This window comes from Oryzias latipes, chromosome 17, assembly GCF_002234675.1.
Source record: "Oryzias latipes chromosome 17, ASM223467v1".
In the NCBI taxonomy this organism is placed as follows: domain Eukaryota; kingdom Metazoa; phylum Chordata; class Actinopteri; order Beloniformes; family Adrianichthyidae; genus Oryzias; species Oryzias latipes.
The window spans coordinates 24,549,246-24,575,524 of NC_019875.2; the positions used below are offsets into that span (position 1 = coordinate 24,549,246).

The 26,279-nt window shown below is 35.3% G+C and overlaps 1 protein-coding gene across 4 annotated transcripts in view; it reads right to left on the reverse strand.

Moving 5' to 3' along the window:
- The window catches only part of tnr (tenascin R), a 139,378-nt gene that overhangs the window by 59,466 nt on the left and 53,633 nt on the right, over positions 1-26,279 (reverse strand). For all 4 annotated transcript variants that reach the window (XM_023965028.1, XM_004079342.4, XM_011486828.3 and 1 more), the window contains one exon: positions 13,255-13,298. The gene's annotated coding sequence lies outside the window, so the exon portion shown is untranslated. The remainder of the gene's footprint in view (positions 1-13,254; positions 13,299-26,279) is intronic.

Below are 26,279 nucleotides of genomic sequence, written 5' to 3' on the forward strand. Positions count from 1 at the left end.
TTTCACTTTTTAAAGAAAGAGCACACATGCATTTGAGCGAACATGACTCCAGCAATACTTAGTCTCTCATTGTGTGATCACATAATGGAAGTTATTACAGAAAATGTATTTCCCCAGAGTTGTAAACATCTTCTGGCAGTGACAATACATTGTGACCAAAATGTTGTAGGATTAAGGAAAATACACCAGTGTAGAACAAGAAAAAAATGACAATGTACCTGCACTGATATTAGTCAGAATATTTTCTCCATGTACTAAACGAATTCAAACATAAAAGAAAAAAGACTGAATGGGTTTTACGAGTAAAAAAAAAGTTATCCCTGATAAACATTTTTTGAGTCAACAGGCTTCAAGGCTGAAACAAATAGATTTTTGCTGACATGGTTAGGAACAACACTCAAGTAGGCTGTGGTGTTGTAAACATGCTCATAGGTAAAAAGAATGCCAAGGAAATATCCCCCAAACCATGACACAACCACCAGCAGCCTGAACCCTTGATAAATCCCAGCAGATCAGCAGTTTCTGAGATACTCAGACCAACCCATCTGAGAACAACAACCAAGTCACTTCAGTCACCGTTCTTCCACATTTTGATGCTCGGTTTGACCTGCAATAGATTGTCTTTACCATGTCTACATCCATTGATGCATTAAGTGGCTGCCATGTGATTTTTGTTAAAAATAGAATAGAAAGTTGTGTTAACGAGCAGTTGGACAGGTGTACCTAATAAAGTGGCCAGTGAGAGTGCATGTCAATATTTTGAACTTTTGAAATCAAAAGTTTGAGGAAAAGTATGTATATAAAAGAAATATAAGCATGACTAACTTTAAAGCACTAGGTTTACATTTAATGCACCAGTTGTAATATTGGGAAAAAAAAAAAAAAACATTTAACACTGTCTTGAAGTGCATCTCTGTGAGGAAAAGCAATACTGTACCTTCAAGCTGAGAGACTATGTTCATTTTTTTTCTATATGACAATGCACAGTAGCATTAAATGAACTGCAGGTGCTATATTTAGACAAGGTGAAAAAAAAAGTCAACCAAAGCTAAAATATAGCAATTTGACATTTGCTGGGTGAAAAGCAATGCAGCACATGTGACAGACGGATTGGCAATAGTTCAGTTCCTTGATTCTAATCCTTCTTTTTTCTCTGGACTTGCTTGTGTATGAGATGTGTGCTCAGCTTGCCAACATTTTATGGCCCCGTTTATTCTTTGTTTTTGTTTTTTTTTTAAACAAAACTTCCGGAGCAACAACACTGTGTATCCATAAAGAAATCAGAGATTTGTATGCAGAAGTGCACAGGAGGTTTGAATCTGTGACTGCAGAGATATAGGCTGCACAAACTCAAAATTGACATGTTGAAATGTATGAAGACAGGTGTTGTCTATATGCCGTGGGTTTAAAGATTCAGGAAATAATGTGATGTCTGTGAATATCACATTGTGTGCATTATAACATGTGCATAATTATCAATAAGGCAGACTTTTTGGGCAAGAACTGACAAATAGCAAAAAAATGTTCAAAAAATGGTTAATATAAACAGTTCAACTTTTAACAGACCAAGAAGAGGTACATTTAGCTATGAATGTAATTAAACTAAGCTCAGTATGCACCTAAGTTTCAAATTCAAGCACTTAAAGACAATGAAAATCATCTTTTTTGTGTTTTTAACATTTCTTTTTCATGGTGGACATATATAAGGAAAATTAAGCCTAAAATTGCATTTCTGATTTTTTTTTTCATTGAAATTGTTGTGAATCAGGAGCAGACAAAAAAATGCTGTCTGAAAAAGCTTGTAGCAGTGACGTGGGTGCTACAGTCGGTGGGCCACAGGAGCCCTGTTCCGCTCCATTGATGCATGCACTTGTAGACGACTACATCCATGTACGTGTTTGTTTGCCTGTTTTGTTTTCATCTAAGCTGGCCTGTGGCTCAAAACTATTTGGCTGGATAGCTCCAATATTGCTTGGCATGTTTGTTGCACCGGTAACATTAGGTTAGAGGTGTGAGGGGCTGTAAGCTAGCGGGAGAGAGTGTGAACAGATGAGTGACGAGACGTAGGGACGGGCTTACTCCATGTCAACGGACCTGCACACAACTGAGAGGCGAATTTCTAATGAACTCCTGGCGTTCTACAGAAACCATGTCCTAGAAAACAATACAGTTTTTCTTTTAATTTTGCCTAAAAACAGCATAATCATAATTAAAAGACCACTGGGAAAGCTTTTTGGAATAGATCAAAAGATTATCGGAGTCGGACTTTATACCATCTATAAGGTGTCAAAAATCAAAATTCTTTAAACCACGATAGTTCCAACAGTTGGAGTAACCACAATCTCATCCATTTCCTCACCCCGGTGAGTGAATGGAGCAGAAACTTCAGGGAATTTACTTTTGTTTTTCTTCTGTGAAGCTGAGAAGGAAGAAACATCCTCAATGAATCATGAATCATTTCTTTTCCTTTGGCTTTTTATCTAAAGGTGCTGAAGCGACGGCATTTGCACCTGATAGAAAACCTCCAAATGTGCTGCATAAACTATTCATCATAACAAAATACGTTGAAGCATATTGAGGAAAAACAGTATGAAAGACTTGGAAAGACTTTTTCATAAGTGTCTTCTGCTGTGGTGAGTGTTGGTGGGTTCTGTACTATTAACAACAACAGTGTACCATACTGTACATAAATCTGTAAAAATGCAAGACATGACAAGGTAACTTTTAAAAGTTAAAAAAGGTAAAACTGTTTGTGATTTCTGCTGACATAATCACATTCTGCTTGGAAAAAGGAAGAGGCACGTTCTGGAAAGCTTCATTACCTTTCAATTTGTATGTGCATCACTCTTGATCTACAGCTACAAGATTTTTCAGCCTATCGCCTTTATTAAATGTTTACTGCCAGCTCAGTAGACATACGTCTCAATCTGTGTGCATTGTCTTACTGCCTTTTTGCGACCCTCTAGGGCCACATCTATGAACCTCTGACTAGCTCAGCCTTGGGACCAGTTAACTGTCACTTTCATTTTACAGAATTCTACTGGAGGTTGGTGAGCATGTTAATGAGAAAAATTGGCCTTCGTGGTCCAGCTGCAGTGGTAACCACAAGCGCCCACCCCCCTAGGTGCTGAGACACAAAAACATAGCTGCTGAAGGGGCACTGCGATCATGAACAGTCAGCGCAAAATGAGGCATCAGGTGCTTCTGGTGCAAGATATGGCTCGCTGTATGTCGATATCAGGCCAGGCCTATTAACAGGGGGTACAACGCATCCATCTGCTAAAATGTTGTATTTCGTCAGGTTGAAGAAGTGGGAACAATTTTTTGCCTAACACCCACTTTGTTTTTCTCATTTTATTCAGTTCTTTAAAAAAAAATCCACTTTTGCTCCACGCTGGTGATCTGTCTACTTTTATTTAGCACTTTTATGTTTGTTTTTTGTTATCTGGGACTGTCATTTTTACCAACTACTACTGTAGTTCTGACAGGTTTCTCATTTACTCTTTTTATCCATGGGCACTTTGTTTTTTGCTGTACCTAAAGCCTCTCTGCACAGTACATCATCTATTTTCATCATGTTGATCTTGAGTCTTAACAAAAATCACATGCTGATGACAGAAAAAGGTATTAGCCTGTATATGTAGTTATTATTTATTGTCTTTTGTTCTACGGCAGAGGCCCTGTTTTCCCCATCTTTTTTTGCCCTATGGAAGCAAAGCTCTAAGCTATGTTTGCACAGGTTAATGTGCAGCCACCTCAACACAAACAAAAAACTAATAATACGCCTTCTTGCAGGGGTGATTGCTCACTCTCCCTCTCATTCTCATCTCTTGCCTTCCTATATTCCCTCTTCATCCCCACATCTCACTTTCTTTCTTTCAATCTGTCTTTCTTTCCTTCTGCGCCCTGTAAATTGGACTCTGGCAACATTACGATGCTTTTCTCATTATTCCAGTCACTGTGGCCAAATTGCCTTGTCTTTCAGGACCATTGCGCTCTGTTCATTGGCTGCTCCCTCAAGCCAAGGGGCGCACGAGTCTTTTCCTCTCTTCTCTGGGATATTTTAGAGCAAAGATGGGACCAAGAAATAGATTCAAGTCAACAGCAAGAAAAACAACCCCAGGCCACTGGTAACTACCTGCTGCACAGTCCACAATGATTGATATGCTAAAAAACATGTAAATAAATTGTTGTGGGATGACTGGGGATAACATGCTGGGAAGAAAAATGGAAACTACAGATCAAAAGATGCTCTGCATTATGAATAAACAATTCTGAGGGCAACAAATCACAGATGGGTCATCCCGAACAGGGATGATAACATGCATCAAGTGAGACATCTGCAGGTAAAGTGATCTAAGTAATATTGCATTGGTGATTCTTACACTCAGTCATAACTTTGCATGCATGTGGTTGCAAAATATATATTTTCAAATCTAAATAGAAACAAAAAAGCTACTATTTTGTGAAAAATATTTTGTAAGAACTCATCGTTAAAAAAGTCTTAAGGATTAAGTCTGAAGTTCCTGAGTGTAACTTTACAGTCATAAAATCCCTTGAAAAGCCAGTCTTTTCTTCTTTTCAAAAACGTTTAAACTAATATAAAAATTTGTGCTTTACCTTGTTTTATAAATGCCATTATGTAAAATAACAAAACTTGTAACCCCTTTATAAATCATTAAACATAATATATTTAATTGAAATACAGTTAATATGATTTACTGCTCGATAATGTTATCAAAGTTATGGCTATGTCAAGAATTAATCTAGCAGCTTTAATTAAAAAAGGGTAGAAACACCATAAAAATTATTTTTGACTCTATCAATGCATCTTTGTCGATATCCTTAACCTGGAGATGCATTTAAAGCACAACAACTTGACTAGACTATGGTACATGTTCGCATAAACAAAGACAATTTTTAATAAAATAAAAGCAGACAAAAAGACTCTGAAAGCATAAAATGTATTAAAAGTGACCACAGAAAGCCACAACAAAAATGAATCAGCCCTAGAAAAGCACCCAAATGGACTGAAGGAAAATCATGAAAGGACCACTAATTATTTTGATAGGAATGGTGAAATTTGAGGCCCTTTTGAGTTCACTCTCCACTCCACAGTAAGATAGGGACATTTGGCTTTATATTCATTTCCCTTTCACTGACTCCAGCAGCCGAGTACCCACTGCTCTTCAGTTCCCTCCAGACAAATGACAAAGCTTTTAGAAATTCATTTTCCATTTCAGAGATGACCTCCTGCTAATGGTTCTAGTAGTAAATCATATAATAGAATAATATATACAACTGTACTGTATATCGATATCTTCCCCTTTTACTTTTAATTTTGGTAATAACTGTTCACATAGCTCACATTCTTTTTGTACAAAAAACTGATTTCGTGAAAAGCATAGCAATTTAGGGATCTGTCTTGTATTGCATCTTTAAGACGTGAACATGTTGAGTTGAAGCCTCAATGATATTGTGTCGAATGTGAACAAGTAGAGTAAAATAGGATGTCTCTTTGACAGCTCCTGATAGAACCAAATTGGGTCATGCAACAAGGGGATGTTACAGAGAACAACAGCAAATCTACGAAGAGGGCTGAAAAAACTCAACTTTTGTCTATTTCATAAGATTTACCAAAGCATTGCTAATAAAAGTTTTTTAATTATTTATAAACTGAAGCATCATTAATCAAAGGATTCAGTAGAAAAATAGGTTTTTCCTAAAGCCTTTTAATTTTTGTTCATTTATATTTTTAATGAATATTCTATCTCAGTAATTTAGTAAAGCTTGTTAAAATGCTAAAAATAGTTTGTGCTTAATGTAAACTATCTTTATTTATATCATGGTCTGTGTGAATACTTGACCCTGTTCTGTTCTGTATTGCACCGATCTAAATGCCAGTCAGATCCAGAAATTAAACATTTAACACGTTTATAAATAATTTCATTTTCAAAAATTAATGAAAGAAGTTGTTTGTTGGTACAAATTTATTGACCAGAGTTAATGGGAGACATTTCCTCCAATAAAAGCGATTTAGAAAAATTATGAATTTATAAAACGTTCCTCCACTGTTTTCTCCTTATACACCAGCTGCAGGCTTGGTAGCCGTCACCATGACAACGTGTTACACCACATATCAAATAGTCTGCTTCTTGTGAAAAACAATTTTAATGGTAAAAATAAGAAGAGTAAAGTTTTAATATCCAACTTAATATTTATTTCTTTGTAAATGACCATGGTATAAGTGGGATAATGCCCAACGCCGTCTCCATTATTGGAAAGTAATGAGTGATGTGGAGGCATAAACTGTTAGACACATACAAAAAGTTTACAGTAACCATTTGATTAATTTTGAAAACAATTTGCTTCGTCTGGTATTATCCCCTTAGTTGTTGTAGTATAATAAAATTTGGTGGCCTAATTGTTATTGAAACCGTAAATTTTAAAAAAGTTCCTTCTCTGTCAAGGAAACATTTTAGGAAAACGTTTTTTCCGTTTTTTCTTTTTTTTTGGTCACCAAATTTGGAATAAGTATCAGACAGGTAACAGTATCGGAGTGTGTTTGTCATGCACTTGTAATTTCATTCTATTTTTTCTTACTTTACTCAAGCAAGACCAAAATCAAAAACTGGGCGAACGTTTTCAAAACCACCCTGTCTGTCACCTTTTGAGCTCCTGTATCCCGGTGTTTCTGGTGAGTCATTTTCTGCTTTCATCTTCCTCTCTCAAAGGCTTTTGTGTCTCTGTGACTGAAATGACAGCACATCCTCCTGTACCTTTCATATACGTTCAGTGGGGAAGGGAAAAACACAAGCTTCCTCCATGTGTGCTTTCTGTTCTCTGTCTGCTTCATGCTCTTCTGTGATTTAGGATCGGTTGAAATGACACAAACACGGCGACAATCAAACACCATAAGCTGTGCAGAGACGATAAAGCAAATACAGGGGATCAAAAGGATTGACAAGTTCTTCTGTCCCTGCCGTCTGTTCGAGCTGCACCAGCAAATGAAGACGTATTCCTGGTGCTTAGCAAGGACTACTTTTAGTCACCAGACAAACAGCAAAAGGGAGAAAAATAAAAAGAAGAGGGTACTTTAAAGTCCAAAGACTGTTTTTTCCAATTTTCTTTTTTTTGCCCTGCTTCTTTAAAACTTTAACTGTACTGTTATTACATCAGTGAATTTCAAATGCAGTTTGCATACGTCAAACTTTCACAAAAGCAGAAATGACAAAAAATCTCAATGAAGCAAACAAATGTTTAAAAAAAATCTCTGGAAATTTATTTTGTCAATAAAAACAATGATTTTGCTTCTAAAAATCACCAACAAACTTCAATTTGGTATGAACAGATGGCAAGTCTGATTTAAACTGTTAGTTTAGAACACATGTGTCAAACTCAAGGCCCGCGGGCCAAATGTGGCCCTCTATGTCATTTTATACGGCCATCGAGAGCATAAAAGCTTTTCATTTAATAAAATAAAACATAAAAATTGGGGTGTATTTATTCATATCTAGGGGAAATCGGACTTGAAATATCAGATTGGACAACTATACATTAGGACTTGTCAATATAACCTAACCTGACAGAATCAAATTTAAAAGGATTTATGCTAGAGTCACAAGCAAACATATGTTTTCTATGCAACTGTAAATGTCACTTTAAAAAGTTATAATAAATAATTAATGAGTTATTTATTTGGATGACATAAAAATGTTAAGTCTTCATGTTTATGAGCCATTCTCAACTCCCAACTTTGTGAAATGGACAAATGTAGACTCATCGTTGATCAGTCATTTTCAGAAAAGAAGTGGCACGGTCACATGTTTCTTATTTCAATTTAGTATAATCTTAATATATTGGGATACGTTATTGCTATTTTTTTATTTATTTTTTAACTTTCCACTTCTCAACATCGCGTGTATTTAATAAAAATTTATATATTTCTTTGGTGGTTTTGTGTATTTTTCTTTTACCCAAGGTACTCAGAAAGTTTGCTTTTAGAAAGGTGGGCTTTTTCATAGTGGGGTACCAGAGTAATGAGCGACCTAGAAGCCATACTTTTTACCTTTGAGGCTTTATGTTGGACTTGCATCTTGCTGCATCTGAGTTTTAAAGCCCTTGCACAGCTTGAGATCCTGAGGCAACCTTGCTTCAGTCATTTCACAGTTCAGACGGATGATGTAGGATCATAAAATCATGTGGTAAGACATATTCAAACTGTACTAAAAAAATGCATATTTATGTATAAAATACAATTCTGAATGAAATTGTCTTGTATTCTTTTTTTTAATCTTCAATTTTTGTCTTTGTCCTGTTGAAGGAAGGTGTTCCGGTAAAAATTTTTGACATTTTTTTTTTTTTTAATATCTGACTAATCCCTGCAGAACATTCTTAAAGTACCTTATATTTCATGAATTGTTTCCTAATGAAAACATTTTTTTTTCCCCTTTTCTATTCAGTGTTGTAAGGTTGAACTGGCATTCTTTGTCCTTTTTTATTATTGTACGACAATGCAGAACAGAGTTAGATGTAGAATACATTGCATTATTCGTATAACAAGATTATTTATTAAAGGGCCTATGATCTTATATAGCAACAATCCAGTTGAAAAATAGAAAAAACAAAAAAAAACAAGACAGAATATTTTTGTTTTATTTTCTGCATTTTTGTCATCTATCCCTGGCTGCAGTGTTCAGACCGAGACGTGGCTCCACATAGGTGGAGTCCAACGCGTTGCACTCCGCCCAATGTATGTGATTCTTCTTCGTCACTGCAATTGGCCTATTTTTCTTTGCATTTGCAAGTGTCCACGAGCAACATTGCCACGTACCGGATTCGAGAGTGTATCATGAGATGATTAAATTAAGGCTCGCTACGTAAATTTTTTCTTAATCCAGTAAAATATTAGTTTATTTTGATTTTAAGAAATCTACACTCCTGCTTTAAGGATTTTGTTTTCTTTAGGAAAAAAAACAGCCCTTTTAATTTATGGCTACAGGAACAAGAAAGGCAGACTGATCAAGACTGTCGTTTACAAATGAAACAGCTCTTATGTCATATAATTATATCTCATATTTTGCACTAAACTTAAGAATGTAATTCACTTCTTTTTCCGCCTCTGTATTCCCTGCTAAGTGGACGAACACACGATCCCTGGAGACGATCGCGTTGTTTTGAAAGTATAAACTCCGCTCAGAAGTTCATCGCAGTTCTTGCGGACAGTAGCAAACAAATCCAAACAATATAAATTAAACCCACGATTGTGGATATACGACTAGTGCAATGACTGATGATTTGGCGCTTTAAAGCAAACGACAAGAGCCGGTTTCTTCCTGGGAACCTTTTTTTTATTTTACTGTTCTTCCCTCTTTCTTACTTGTTTTTCTCTTCAAACTGCTCCTAATTGCTCAATAGGTGCTCAGCAAGGGAGGTGTAGCAAAAGCACTTCATTTTAATCGATCACATGAAAAGAGAATTTAGAGTTTCCAAGAAATCTACAACCAGCTCCACAACCAATCTGCACCTGAGAACTGAGAGAAACTTCTCCTAAACAGAGCAGACCATTACTGACTGAAGGAGCCGTATCAGCTTCTCAAAGCTGAGACACTTAGAGTTTCTGAATACCAACCTTTACTGTGATGAAAACAAAAATAACATATAGTGGGCGTGCCTCAGCACGTTAAATTTGCCCACGTTGAGGCACGCCTTGGTCAGCACACTGCTGCCAGGGGCTTCTCATTTTTGTTGCCACATTTTCCCACTCAGATCATCTTTTGATCTATTTTATAAGTGTTCCCAGTGCTCTTTTAATTATTATAATGCTGTTTTTATCCACAAAAAAAGCTGTTTTTAGGTCATAGTTTTTGCAGAGAGGCAGTAGTTCATTAGAAATTTGCCTTTGAGTTGTGGGTGTGAGCATTAGCACGGAGGCCCCCCCTTCCCTTCCCAGTTGCTGAGAGCTGTCTGTTTACACACTCTTCCACAAGCTTACAGGCCCCTCACACCCCCATCCTAACATCACCCGTGCAACAAAAATGGCGAGCATCACCGGCGAGGAAAAGTAAGACGCACAAAAATAATCAGAAATGTAATTTAAATCTTAATTTTCTTTATTCTCCATCATGTGAAGAATGCCATAAGAACCTGATAAAAACATTAAAAACACGATTCTTATCGAAGTGTGTCCTTAAATTATTGTTTTTACAGTTAATTCTTCATCTCTTATAAACAAGTAAGCCTTTTTTGGTAAATTATTGAGAAGCAGGTAATCTGTTTAAATGTTCAATGACTTCACTTTGGGTCAAAGTGGTGAATCCTCCAGAAAGGAAGGAAGTAATGTCAGACTGAACAGTTGAATGTGGCTACATCTCTGAATCAGGACATTTGATTTTAATGCCATGGCTTCTGGGAATAGCCTGTTGTGAGGATACAAAAAGTCCCCTCTTTTAGCAAAGAGCCTGCAACAGTGACAGGCTGCTGAGAGTGTTTACAACAGAAGCCCTAACAGAGTAAGAGCAGAAATACAGAGGAAGCATAACAGAGAGGGATTAGTTGCAACCAAAAAGGTGGCTTTTTATTGTCCCTACTTTTCAAAAGAAGCCAGTGGTCTCTGATGTCAAAATGTCTTATTTTTAAGGCTGTGTGTACCGGTAATACCTTTTTTCAAAACTCATACAGCTTTTATCTTTATTAGTTGTTCACTACACCTTTAAATTTTCAAAAAAACATGTTTTTTAGTTGTCTTTTTTTTAATGAATGTTGGTTGTTTTGTGCACACTGTCGAAACTTCATAAACTGGCAAATGCCTTGGCATTTTCTTTGTTTCGAGTTTGTTTTTCTGATGCGCATTGTTTTGATTGCTTTGCAATGATTAAATAGTTCCAAATAAAATATTTAAATATTTTAAACATTTAAACATTTGTCAGGTTACCAGATGCCCACTCTAAATAAACGTTGCCATACTTAAATTATTATTAAAACAGTCTTTATCATTTCCTTTATGGCTAATTTGGTTTTAGAATAAAAAAAATACATTAGCTTTAGAATGACAAGAGTAAGTAGTTTTAGCGTGTGTACACTAACTGATCTGTTCTTCCTCAACCACATTCAACATTGAATGTATAATGAAGCAGCAAAGATCTCAGCAGATTAGATGCAGGTGGACATGTGTGGTGCGAGAGCTGCATTTGTCTGCCACCGTTCTGAATGTCCACCATCTTCCAGCGCTGCTTCAATAATCAGGACTGACACAAGCACACAGACCATAATCCCCATTGATTAGAAATGTCTCCATTCTACTCAGGCTCTTGTTTTCTACTCAACCTTCCCTCCTGCTAATTTTGTTTTCACTTTCACTTACCCACGTTTCACCTGTCTCATTTGTAACTAGGCTAAATTTGTATACATTTGTAAACTCAGAGTATATTAAAAACTGTTTCCAGCAAGAGCCTACTTATTAGGTTATCTGTTTATTATATAAACATTTTTTTCAGGAATGAATCTCTGATTGCAATGTTCTAATTCAAATCAGTATATAATGTAATCTTATAAGAGCAACCTATATAATAGCAATTTAAAAATAATTTGGAAAACCCTCATCTCTCTACTAGAAACATGGTTCTTTATGTCAATAGAAAACATTCTTATTGATTACAGGGTATTCTTGCAAAAAGAAAGAAATGTGCACGTTTTCAGATACAGGTTTAATTTTAAAATAGCTTTTGATTACAAAATATATGTAAATGAGTAATAATTAAATACCTAATATATAATACTCCCATTAACTTTTAAACTGTTTTGCTTCCTATTGTTTTTTCTCATTAATTAAACCTCCGTTTTCTACTGCTGTTTAGTCTTTAGTCCATTCCATTTTAAAAGCCACTGCGATGAAGTTTGAGTTTTTGATGTTTTTAACATGCTCTTGTAGCATTTTTCTCCCGCTGGAGGACATCTACGTTTAGGCTTGGATTTTGGAGGGATGTATGCTAACCGGAGAGCGAGAGCGTGTAAACAGAGAGGTCCAGGGAGGGGAAAGGGGGTGAGGTTCTGTTGCCCACAACTCAGAGGTGAATTTTCCAATGAACTCCTGACACTCTAAAGAAACTGTCAGAGAAAGCGACACAGTTTATTTGACTCTGGCTAAAAATGAAATAATCTTAATTAAAAGACCACTGGAAACTGTTCATAAAACTATATCATGAAAATTTTGATGCACATTAAAAAACAACAACACTATACTTCAAATTAGTACTGCACCTCTAGTGATGGTGCATATCAAATGCATGGTAATTGATCTGAGCATCAATTACGTTTCTCCAAGGTTCTTTTAAACATATGAAAAACTATGAAATTAAATATAAGCTCGCTTCTTTTCACTCCTTTTCAAGCGATAAATCAGGCTCTACTTGACTTTAGTTAATTATCACTATATTTAATAAAGCAAATGTGACTGAAGAGTGTCTTTGTTTTTGTTTGTGTTTTTTATGTATTTTTTTCATCATTTCTGTAATGAGTTTAATACATTTGTGTGATTTTTTAACTGTATTACATACAGTTAATGAAATAAAAATAATAATAAATCAAATCAAATAATATGTTAGCAAAACATCCTCAGCTTAGAAAATTTACGTATCCACAGTTTTTCTGTTCATATTGGGTGTCATTCTGTTTAAATGAATGAAGTTTTTAAACTCAGTTTTAGTCATGATGAAGCTTCTAGTTAGTTAGTTTTATGCCATATTTCATCCCTGGTTGTTTAAAACTTTTTTTTTTTTTTTCAATTTACTAACCTATACAGCTTTTAGGTTTGGAATGAGAGCAGCCAGGGATGGCAGCATACACTTCTGTTTAAAGTGCACCATAACAATAGGTCTGCTTTTAAATTGCTGTTCTCATCCTTCAATGCTTCCTGCGTTTGTTCACCCAGACAGTGGTGTGTGTGCATGCTGATGTTTGTGTGAATGAATAACCATCACATGACCCTCTGACAATCCATTTGTGTTCCTATTAGAAAAGCCAGTTATGGTGATGAATTCATACATGTAAATTAGCCCAAGATGATCGCTAATTGTCTGATTAGACGTGCTTCAGGTTGATAGAAACACAATAAGCTTGTGCACATAAAGTAGTCATTAAGGGACATTAGACCATTAAATTGAACATTACACTGTAGCTGGAGGGAAAAAAATATGGATGTTCATTAATGCATCCTGACATGAAGGTGCAGCTTTTGTTTGTGTGCAGGCTCAGTACCTTTTTCCTCTGCGCCCAGTCTCTCTGTGGGACTCTGCACCTGCCTAAGAGACAGGAAACATTTAATCAGCATTACAATAATTACACATTTAGACAGCTTTCTAGTGAATAAACTATTTTAAGAAAAATAATTTTAAATACAAACGCAATTCCCATACTCCAGATAAGTAAGAGGTGTGTAAAAGCAAACATTAGACACATTGACTAAGTCTTTTCTAACTCTTTCAAATAGGCATTGTCCATAAGCTAAATTAGCAATGTAATTCAGCATTTAAATTTACATAGCAAACAAGCTCCACTCCCATGGCTGGCACAATTTAGGCTGGCAAGACTTTCCTACACACAAACCAAAGCTGGCACAGTGCACAAAGGTGTGTGCATGTACACCTCCCCCAGCTGAGAAAGAACGAGAGCTCCACTTTTAACATGGAATACTGAAAAATTTGCTCATTTGTTTTCCTCATCTGCTGTGCTGCTGGGATTTTTTTGGTTAAAATCACCTCCCGAGGCACTTAAATACACACACTCGCGCCCACGCAAACATAAACAGGCCCCCTATTTTTGCTCCTGCTCATGTCTCACTCAACCTCGGTGAGATAAGAAGATAAGCTTTGTTGGCCGGTTCGACTTCCGCTCAGAGGAATTGCAAATTCTCAGAAAACAGTGTCATTTTCACTTGGCTGTGTTCCAGCAACAACCCTCGATTAAATCAACAAAGGAAGTAGGCTTCGCTATCTGCTCTTCAAACATGCTCAGAGAGGGAGATGCTCCTCTCCATCTGTCCCCTTCATATGGGAAATCAACATGCAAATTCAAAATATTTACATGTTTTCGTTTCATTGTGACAATTTCAAATGCTCTTTGAGGCATATGTCCTTTAAGACCATTTTTCCAACAAATTTACTTAGATACCACTAAAGCATTTATCCAGTGACAAACACAACTAATCTGTATCTTTAATTGTAAAGTATTGTAGTTATAAATGTGTTCGTTCAAAAGAAGTGATTTATGTCACTTCTTTTTTCATTTTAAAAATGAAAAATGTTGGGTTTATTCAAAAAGTTTACATTTTCGGAATGACATCTAATCCTATAAAGGAAAAAAAGTTTTTTTGTTTTTGTTTTTTTTCTCTAAAGAATAGATTTAGATGCTACTTCTGTCCTTGCCAAACAACAGCATCTTAAGATCAACACAACTAAACCGACACAGTGAAAGAAAAAACACTGTGATCATAGGAAGTGGTTGGGAATAGAAGGTCGTGCACTCTGTGGACCCCCTTCTTCTAACAGTTTAGTCATTCCAGAAAGATTCGTCACTTACATGAAAAGGCTGGTGTGACAGCTTAGAAGCTCAAGGGCATTTTGGCAGTTTCTGACATAAAAGCACAGTTTGATGTCAGATATTTGATAACTGAACTGCTATGGATGAAAAAAGTTATGGTGAAAAAGCAATTTTCTAAGTGCTTCATGTTTTTCTTAACTTCCAGTAAAAAAGTTTATTTTATCAAGTGACTTGGGATTCAAAATTAATGAAATAAACTAAAAAGGGCCTAACTCATGCAAAATCAACTTTGTATTATAATGTCCATTCCTCACAAAAAACAAAACCAAATCGGTATTTTGCTCCATTCATGCATTTCTGCGTATTCCTCTAAAACCTGCGCTCCAAGTACCAATCCTTCCCAATTCACAAAACAAGTGGATCCTCATATTGTGACATCACAAAGTGGGGAACAGCCCCTTCCAGGAAGAGTCTACACTGCCAGCACCGCTAACACACACTCCCACTTTCTTAGTGGAACTAGCGGTGATTAGCTAAACACTTTCCTTTTTATACACAATATGCACATCCATCTTTGGAAAAGTTCAGATGTTGTTTGTTTTTGTGATGAAACGCAGACACGCTGCTTAGGCCAACTCTAGGATGATGTCATAAAATGGGCAGCACCCACAAGGAGCGAAAGGCGGTACCTCAGAGATCGAGTCGTCTTACTTCCGGGTTGGAAAATAAGCTGGGAAAATAATTTATATTTAAAAACAAATTCATTGTTTAGTGCTCCAAAGGATATGGATATATTTTACTCTGGAAGGTTTAAGAAAAGCACGATATATGCCTTTTAAATGTTTGTTCTCTTTTTACCTAACACTGTTTTATGACCTTCAAATTTTGAGGTTTTTTTTTTAAAATAGAGCAAAACCCTTCTTTAAACAAGGATATGTAACTTTTCTTACAATAAGCCTTCGATGAAAAACCCATCCTTGGACAGATTAAAAAGGATTACAAGTCTTTCTCCTCTTTTTGACAATAACTAAGTTCAAACTATAAAAAATGTAAAAATGAAATTCACACAAAGTAGGCTACTTATCAAAAATAGCATAAAGTAAGTCTCAGATTCACAGTTGTGGACTTTCAGAAACATTCCAAAACCTCCAATCATATTCTTATAAATATTTAATCAGACACCTCAATGTTGAATGCAAAATGCATCCAGACACACTCATCACCACACACAAAGGATGCTTGCTTGACTTAAATTCTTTGTGTGTCCAACTGTGGGAGAAAAACCTTCAGAAGAATAGTTTCTGATTTTCCTAGCAAGTGTGCTTAGAATGCAAATAGTATTACGCTCCTGCCGTTTATTTTCTACGACGGAGTTTTAGGGCCAGTTTACAAATAAAGAGAATTTTAATTATGACTTTTAAGTCGTAGATTTACAAGACAGAAAGTCATAACTGTTAAATTACGAGATTTTAAATCGTAAATTTACAAGAGAAAATCTCATAAATTTACGAGAAAAAAGGTCATAGGTTAACAAGGAAAAAACACCAAAGTTTTCAGTTTATTGGAGCCTAGCTTGAAGATTAAATATGTGAAACCTTTTGTGAAGCTTTATTTCTGGATAGGTTTAAAAAACAAAGATTCTGAACCTTTTGGCGACTTAAAATCAGATTATTTTCAGTGGAGCCGGCTTTCCGGGGTTCTGTGTCAGTAAAGCAGAGTTTCATGTGTAAAATAAGGAGCTCAGAGACACGTTTGGGTGTAAAGGGCCGCTACAGTCTTTATTTTCCTTTTCATTCACACACCCTGAAGTTCATTTGTCACCTTACGTCATGAACCTGTCATTTTCTTGTAAATCTACAACTTAGAATCTCGTAATTTTACTATTTATTTATTTTTGGTGGCCCTAAAACTCCGTTGTAATTTTCTGGCAAGCACCAGTAAAGAATCCCTTTGCTGGAGGAAATAAAATTAAAAACTAGACATATGAATAAAAATGAAAGACATTAGAGAAAGGAAGATTATATAAAACCAATTGTGTGTGTTTTAAAATATACCAAACAACTGACAAAAAGTTTGAATAACGTTTATGAGAATACAAAAAAAAAAGAATAGGCATTAACTTGTGAAGTCATCGAGAGTTAATGGTGAAAAAATACAGTTTTTAAGAAAAAAGAAAACAAAGCCAGAATGACAAGATTGGCAAGTTTAATAAATGTTGAACCATTTGTATAAAATAAGAAAGGTATTTCCTCCACACAATTTTTTATGCTCCAACTCAATGGTTTCAAGCTTTATTAATTCTTATGTTAGAGTTGCAAACTATGCAAAGTTTGGTGCATCAGTAATCTGAGCATGTTTAGATTCAAAGTTAGAAAAGAGATGAAACTCTGCATAAACATGAGTGCACACGCAGATGAACAAACATCCACATGGATTATGTGATCTGCACAAATATTTGAGTGAAGGAGAAATGTCCATCACCTCTCAGGTTATATTGGAAAAATACTGTTTAAATACTAATTTATAACAAGTAATTTAACTGTTTGCACCATTTTCAGTATATAATTACAATCTCAAATAAATTAGATGAAAATACTTGAGGAATATTGAATTGCAATGCAAGGAACCAAAGGTAATTTACCTGGTCTTGTCCAAACCCTCAACACAAAGCCACCTACATAAATCATATTGGCTTATTGAATTTGGAAAGTATGAAATATCTCAGATGATAGATAGTTGGTATTTGAGTGGGATGGCACACAGCCATTAGTAAATTCTTGGGTGTGTGTGTGCGTAGTCTCTGTCAGATAAGAGAGAGTGAGTGAGAAACAGGTTGAAAGACATCCTGTGCTCATCTTTCTTTCTCTCAAGCGCACTTCACTATCAAAACGCACACACGCCGCTGCACTACACAGCGTGAATCAGGCTCAGCTCTACCACAGATGTATTTATCTTTTTATGCTTAACCAAACCCATTTCTGATGTGTTGATGCAGCAGATCGATTTCTTCTTCTATATTCATCACCTCTAACATCAAAAACCGCCCACTGCCCTTTCCCTTCTTTTTACAAATGAAAAACTAATTTTAGACTGTGCCTTTCTTTGAAGCTAGGATAGGCTCCAGCAACCCGTGATCCTTACCAGGAACAAGCGGATTTAGAAAATGGATGGATGGATGGATGGATGGATGGGTGGATGGGTGGGTGGGTGGGTGGGTGGGTGGGTGGATGGATGGATGGATGGATGGATGGAAGGATTGATGGATGGATGGATGGATGGATGGATGGATGGATGGATGGATGGATGGATGGATGGATGGGTGGGTGGGTGGGTGGATGGATGGATGGATGGATGGATGGATGGATGGATGGGTGGGTGGGTGGGTGGGTGGATGGATGGATGGATGGATGGATGGATGGATGGATGGATGGATGGATGGATGGCCTATTTGGAAAAACACAAACAGTGTTAAATGCATTAGAAAGCAAATCTCCTTAAGGACCTACAATAGCATTTGGACAGAAAGAAGCTTTTAGTTATGTTACATTTGAGAGCACAAAGTGATAAGAAAAAGAAATAAAACAACAACAAAAAACAGATAAAGAACCAAAGAGCTGTCTTAGTAGTTAATGTTTGTATTTAAAAGCTTGTCATTAATAAAAACAGATATTACATTTAGATTTAACTCCACTAAAGAAACCCTAATTAAAATTCAGTCTAAATGGTGTACTAGACATTACAATGTAAAGCATTTAAGAAATTAAAACATCATATGGGGAACAACTGTTCTATACATTTCTGACTGATTTACATAACCAGAGATAGTTCAAATTGATAACCCAGAAAATTGTAGTTTCATGTTACAAAATTTGAAACAGTTTTCTTTGTGGTCTATATAATTGTATTTTGTAAATGAATTCCAGAATATAAGAAAGACCAAAGGGCTGAAATGCAGGCTAATTAATAAAGTTGCTTTCAAAGGGTATAAGTACGTTTTTCTTTTGTTTTTTTTGTATTTTCAACTTTCCTTTCATGAAGGAACTAAACTTTTAATTGAATTTGATTGGTATCTCTCTGTTTCATATTATTTTTCATTTAAAAAATGAGTTTGCCTTACATCCAAACTTAGGGCTGTTTTTTAATCTCTTCTTTCTGCTCAAAAGTGCTTTAATATCCCAGACTTGCAGGCAAAGGGCAATACATTTTTATTTGACCACATAACACAAACTAAGATGTAGCAGCTTTTTGTGGAGATATGAAACATCAGATAAGAAATGGCAGTGATCGGATGCAGCCACATTGTCAAATAAAAGGTTTTCTCTTACTTTATTATCTCTGGAGAGACAATAACAAGCTTAAACTTGAACATTTCTTGCCTAAAAAAGAAGCTATAAATGTGCAAAATTAACTGCTGCTTCATTCATTAAGACATTTAAACCAAACAGAAGGCACTCACAAGCAATAGCCAAATGTGTTTTGCAATTGGAGTTTCTCTTGTCAATGTTGCTGCTCAGCAATTCCTTTCTTCATTTTGTGATGATTTTTATGTAGCTCATTGTACCATTTTTATGCTGGTTTTAGAATTTCTTCTTGACATTTTCTACATCTAATTAATGCATTCTGTCACTCTCAGTAAGCGTAGTGAGCAATATTGTAATTGAATGTCAAATGATAAAATATTACTTCACAGACTGTCATTATGTACAGTGTCATTCAAAACGGAAAGTCCAGGGTTGCCCTATAAATGAGAAACAAGGGGGGAAAAAAGGCATAAAGGCATTCCTCCCTTTCCCTGGTGCTGAAGAAATGTGGCTTTGCAACAGGTTGGACTTTTGAAGACAACAGTCCAGAAAAAAAACGTTTTTTTCTGAGGTAACAATAATTTAAAAAAGAAAAGCAAATAATGGATTGGATGTACTACCTTTGAATCTAAGTCAGCGATTAAAACACAGATATTACATACAATCTGTGGTTGCAAAAGTCTGATTTTTGTATTCTTTCTCCACTATTTTTTTAAAAGCAACACAAAGGATTTACTTTTTTAAAATTCTCTTAAAAATCTAACCTGTGTAAAAGACCTGCTGCCTGCTTTAGAGGAAGCTCAAGCTAGACAGAGCTGAGGTTTGACACAGATGCTGTTCAGAGGGCATAACAAGTTCAATACCTGCTGCATTGTGTGTGGTGGTGATTGTTTGAGCCTGTAGTGCTTTGATGGCAAATGTATTAACAACACAAGAGGTGAGAAATAAGCAACCTTAAAACAAGATTTAATTTTTTTTATTTAGAAATAAGGTACATGCTTAAAGAAGTCCTATATGGTCTAATTAGGTTTATCGTCACATTCCAATCATCTTTTTTATTTATTTCCCAGTGATCTTTTAATTCTGATTATGGCATTTATAGCCAAAATCAATAGACCTGTGTCCATTTCTAGGACATAGTTTCTGCAGAACGACAGGAGTTCCTTAGAAATTCACGTCTGGGTTGTGAGCAGAACTGTTGGTGTGGATTAAGCCAACTTTTCCCTTCATGCCTTTGTTCACACGCTCTCCCAATAGCTTACAGGCCCTCACACCCCCTACCTAACATTGCCGGTACAACAAAAAAAAACAATATTGAAACTATACAGCTGTACACTTCTGAGCCAGATGTCAGCTTAGATGAGGTAAATGAAAACGCACATGGATCTAGTCGTCTACAAGTGGATGCATTGTGCAGAGCAGGGAGGTTGTGCCCCGCCCACTGTAGCACCCATGTGACTCCTTTAGGCTTTTTCCAACTGCATTTTTTTCATCAGCAAATGATTAACAATGACAAAAAAAAAATACTTAGAAATGTAATCTTAAGCCTAAATTATGTCCTCCATCATGACAAAAATGCCACAAGAATATGATAGAAACACAATTTTCATCTGAGTGTGTCTTTAACAAACACCAATTCTTCAATTGCCTCTAAAATGTCCTCAGTCATTACTCAGTTTATCTTTTCCTAGCACCTTTCCTTGAGGTGAACACTGGCATGCTCTCTCATCATTTAAAGACAGCCCAATACTTGTAAGGGGAGCACACAGAGGTTAGCACTGCAGGTTTGACTTCCGATATTCAGGGATAACCGGCATAGTGAAGGGAGCGTGAGAGAGAGGAATGGAGCAGCTCTCAATCTCTTTCTATTGAATCTCACTACAGTGGGAACTTTATCATTGATGTAGTTCTCTTGGGATACAAGCCTCTGCATTTCTGTGCACTTTAAGAAAAATACTCTTTTTAAACTTCCAGACAATGGATTCAATTCAATAAAAACTTTACAGAAAAAGTCAAAATCATACTATATATTCCAATGTTAATTGTATTCATTTGACATTAATGCTTAAGGAGAATGGCAGAAGGTGAACAATATAGCAATAATGCTGGCAAAGTAGTGTACTATAGGATCTAAGATGCAAAAATAAATAAATTAAAAAATGTAAGGAATTGCTAGAAAAAAAGACTAAAAATACTGATGTTAGAGTCTTAACTTTTCTTAAACCCAGTCTTCAATCAAACCAGGATGAGCCTTGAATAAATAATATTCAATAAGGGAACATAAAAAAAAAACCAATTATGCACGAGAGAAACACTTTTTTTCAGATTTTACCAGTGTTTTTGCCTGAATACACCCTGAATGTTAAGTAGTTACAAATCCATCAAGTCATTGAAACTGAATATAGAAATTTGCATATTATATAATTACAAAAACACAGTGCTTACGATAATATAATACATTTATTCTCCCTTGGTGGGAACATTTCCATCACTACAACGGTTCTTTTGCTCTCAGGAGGGGTATAATTTTTTCTGAAACGAATTAAGCATTTGAATTGGTGGTTGTTGTTTCTGTATAGATGCTGTGTAGCAAAGCAGGAGCTTTTAAAAACCTGTTGGAAATATTATAGAGCACAGCTGTGCCAAGTTTCTACATATGATTTCAAATCTGTAACAACAAGTTAAATACAAGCACGGTAACTCAAATCCTGCTGTTCTTTGATCAGATTATATTAATCTTGAAAGCCGTGAAAAATAAAGTATCGTGCTACTAATCTTCAGTGCCTAATGATGCCTGCCTAAACGTAAGGTACCTGGATCACTGGTTTCTCTATCTTCCCTAGATTTTCTTCACTTTTGGTTTAAAACACACTTGACAAGTTTCCATGCATGTACCCCATTCATTCAGCAACCAACTGAGACAGGAAAGATGCACAAATGCACATTAACGTGGAAATAGCATTTACTTTTTGGATTAAGATGGTTTCTCTAAATAAAAACATTTACCGTACTTTGCTCTACTTAGCCATCCGAAAATATGACAAGAGGTACAGTTGAAGCATAAAAAATAAACAAAACAAAATTAATCTCATAAAATCAAGGTTTTTATCAAGGAAGAAAGATTATGATTGAGTCTTTCTCTGTCTAAAAAAAAACATGTTTCTAACTGAAAAGCATTAATTAAACATTATTGCTTTTAAGTAGCATAACATGAGGCTTCAGGTCTCAACTATGTTTTCTTTGTTCGTTTCTTTTATAAGATATAACAGTGGCATTTCTATTTAACGATTTTGCATTTTATATTAATATATGCGGTTCGTCTACACAGTAAAAATCATTGTTAAGGAGGCACAAAAATGAGAATTGAGATCTGTTTGTTTATGATTTCATTTGGAGTGTGTAATGTGTAAAACCTAGATACACGTATTTTACACAAGTTAGTGAAACAGAAAGAAAGGATCTATTAAATTGCTAAATTATAAAATGACAAGAAAGAAAAATAAACAATAGTTGGAGTAACAATTCTTGTTAAAACCACTGAAACAGAAAATAACAAGAAGATAACAAATGTGAAGCAGATTACAAATTACTGAGGCGGTGTGATGCTTTTATCACTAAAGTAACAAGGCGGTAAAAATCACAAAAATACAGAAATTATTGTTAATAGCTTTTGCTCACATCTGTTCAATCAAACTTTACAAAAGAAGATCCTGCAAGGATTCTTCATTGTTTTGTCATTTTATTCACAGCTTTATCTAGTGACAATAGCAAATCCTGAAAGTTTCTGAAAGTTGTACGAAAAAGAGAAAAACATGTTTGTAAATGTTGGAGAGTTGCATTTGAACTACAAACTTTTCCTTTTGAAGGATAAACTTCCTAAAAATCTCAGGAAATGTCTCCTTGCTTATAAATAAAGCTGCATTTGAAAAGTCAGAATAGGCTTTGAAAAAAGTGTTTCTATTACTTTGCTTATTCAAGCTAAACCAGAGAATCAACTTTGCATGTTTCATTGAATCTGGAGGCCTTCTTGGACATTTAGCAATCATCTGCATGAATACAGATTCATACATTCAGCCTGTAAACCATAACAGATTTTCATAAACAGCATTGTCAGGCAAGACTGTGCTCGCTTGTGCTCCGTTATTATCACTTTGAATACAAAACCTTTTAACACATTGTAACAAGTATTTCTTATTTGGAAGGAATTTTAAACCATCTAAGTATTTTAATTTGCAATTTCCTTCATAATATGTTTATGTCGATAAATCTTTTCCATAAAAAAAATACCTTAACTTAAATTATTCAAACCATTCATTCTTCTTAAAAATGTTGCTTAAAGTTTCTTTTTTTCTAAATTATTATTATTAATATTATTAATTTAATTTTTAACATGAAACAAATGTTACGTTTTTTCTGAGCTATTTTGATGTGTTCTTATGTATCAAATCTCTTTGCTATGGCCAAATAACTATTCAATCTTAAAATTGTGTGCACAGACAAATGACAAGACAACCACAAGTACACAATGTGATCCAATATAATTTCCTGCTTTGTCTCAATTATTTTTATTAATTACTTTTCGTTGCATCTACAGTGATCATCAATGTTATTCATTAGTTCTTGACTATGTGTTTAAATTGCTGTCAAGTTGCTGATAGTATTTTATCTAGGGCAGAAACAACTATTTTGGGGGGAAAAATAAGACCAATAACAAAAAAATAATATATTCAAGGTAGCATGGCAGGAGTTGCAAAAGAACACTGCAACCCAGAATATAATTCATCATCTAAACATGCAGAAAAATACAAGTTCATCAAATTTGGGGTCAATATGTCCTATATCGTCTCTGAAATTGATGCAGTTCTTTTTTTTTTTTTCTGGGAGGGTGACGATAGATCTGGTCAACATTTGAAATAATTAACTTACCAGTCGGAAATAAACATCTTTTTGAGCTAATCAGTGAGGTAAAAAAAATGTACACTTGTTCCATTCAGTACAATGGATGCGTTGGCAACTATACCGGGATAAATGGCTCTTTCTTACTCAAATCACTACGGTAACGCAGAATAATTTGCCAAGCAGCCCCTGTTGAGGGAATTGGGGCCTGGATGTTTCCCTTGACCACTCTTTATATTGTCTGCAACCTGCAGTGAGAATGTGCAATGTACATTAGCAAGCTGTGATCATCAGGCTAAATTTTCACTTACTGTACAAACCTACTGCAAGCAATTTACTATGTTCTTTTTTTTTCTTAGTCAGGATCCAGTCTTATATTGATTTAACATTTATTAACTCTTCCTCTGGATTCAATTCAGTGCCATTTTACAAAAGCAGAAATAACCCTCAGGTCAGAAAAAACTAAAAAGTTTCTCAATGCAGGTAATCAAGGCTGATGTACATCAAGGGCTGCCTTTAAGAGACTGAAAAACACATGTTCTGCTTTAAATATATATACGGATCTGGTATCAGGTGGAAGCTTGATATAAAAGCATCACATAAGAGTATATATTTTTTTCTCTTTTAATAAATATACATACATGCAGAGTTGAATTATTTTAACCATAAGTGACTGAGAAGTTAAGCCCCTAAGCATACAGCAAAATAAACTACAAAAAAGGAAAAGAGAATTACCCAACATGGGTTAAATGGCTGGATAGCTCAGTTGATAAGGTGAAGGACTGACATGCAAGAAACCAGGGTTTGATTCCCGGGGGGAATGAACAAGCAGTCGAAACCACCCAATGAGGGGTCTTTGGGCAAGAACCTTAATGCTACTGACTCCCAGCATGAATGTGCATGAATGATCCCGGGGATGGTCAGAGGGACCGTAGGTGCGAACTGGCAGCCACGCCTCTACCATCACCAAGTATGAATGAAGAGTGAATGAATAATGGACACATTGTAAGCGCTTTGAGCATCTGGAAAAGTGCATATATATCCAATCCATTATTATCGTTATTATTATTTTAAAAAAAGGCTCCAGTTTAAATACTATTGTCCAGTCCTTGATACATTTTGCATAGAGACGAACAATATCTATAAAAAAATAAAAAAATAAAACACTCTGAGGCTCAGTAAATGGAAGCAGTGTGACTGTGTTGAAACATGCTTCTCTCAACATTTTAACAATGAGAGGGGAGGCAGTTGTCAGCTTCTCACACCCTCTCAAGTGCTTGCAGCTTCAACAACAAAAGCATCACGCAAAGTAGCAAATATAGTGGACTAGTGTCTGTATGTGATTGGGGGGGAGTGATCAACAATAATAAAATTCACAGTAAAGTTTTGAAAAAAAACACAGTTTTGGTTATTTTTTGTTTCTTTTTTAATTGTAAATCTAAATCTAATAATTTAGTTTTATCCCAAAACTGATATTCTAATGATAATCTACTGTGTCCGGTGCTTCATGATTTACCCTTACTGCTTAAATACTGCATTCATTCGTTTAAGCTGCAGTTGTATTAATTACATTTTACTTAATAAACTGGAGGCAAAAACTCTGAATATTTAGTCCAAAACATTTTATCAGACAGGAGATAAACTGCAAAGTGAGACAGTAAATAAAACAACAAACCAGAGTTTCCTCTGAATTAAAACTGTGAATGGTTTAAACTAGATAATGAGAGCCTCTTAACACTTAAGCAGTAAAGCAAGTAATTGCTTTTTCATGGACTCAGAGTTTGAATTTGCATCACGTGGTGAGACTAACAAAATCCAATCACACGGATAGCAATTAAACTCTTCAGTGAACTTCTGACATGGTTCAGTTCCAAGGTAATCACATAACTTCCTGTGATCCTTACATAATTTCCTTCAGGATGAGACTCATGTCTTCAGAATGTCAAATAGCCTTTTTTTGTCATACATTTACCGTTGGCAACTTGTTGGTCAGCAATTTTTAAGGGAGTTTGTAAATAACTAAGATTAATGACATAAAGCTTTTAAACAGATGAAATGCTTCCTGGAAAGCCTATGAAAAAGTTGGTCACTATTAGCAAACTCATGTACTTTATTTAATGCTTAAATCTTTTTTAACCAAGTTAGAATTTGAATTTAAAATCCTGCCCTTTTAAAGCCTGGTTTCATTTTATTTTACTTTTTTCAAAAAGCTGCGGTGAGCCACAGGGAGTCATACTATAAGGGTTGGATCTTGGAGAGATGTCTCTTTATCCTGTCAGGAAGGTAATGCAACTGACATCTGCCTTTACTTTCTAGTGGCCTCAAATTGTTTTTTTTAAAAAGGACATTTCTATTCATTTCTTTTTTCTTTTCTTTTGGACATTTATATTGAAACTTTTAAGGACCTATTCTGATGAAAATCGTGTTTCTGACATGTTTTTGTATAATTTTTCTCCTGATGGAGGACATACTGTATAAAAAAAATAAAATAATAAAAAGATTAAAACTACGTTTGATTATTTCTATATCCGAATTGTTGTGAATCGA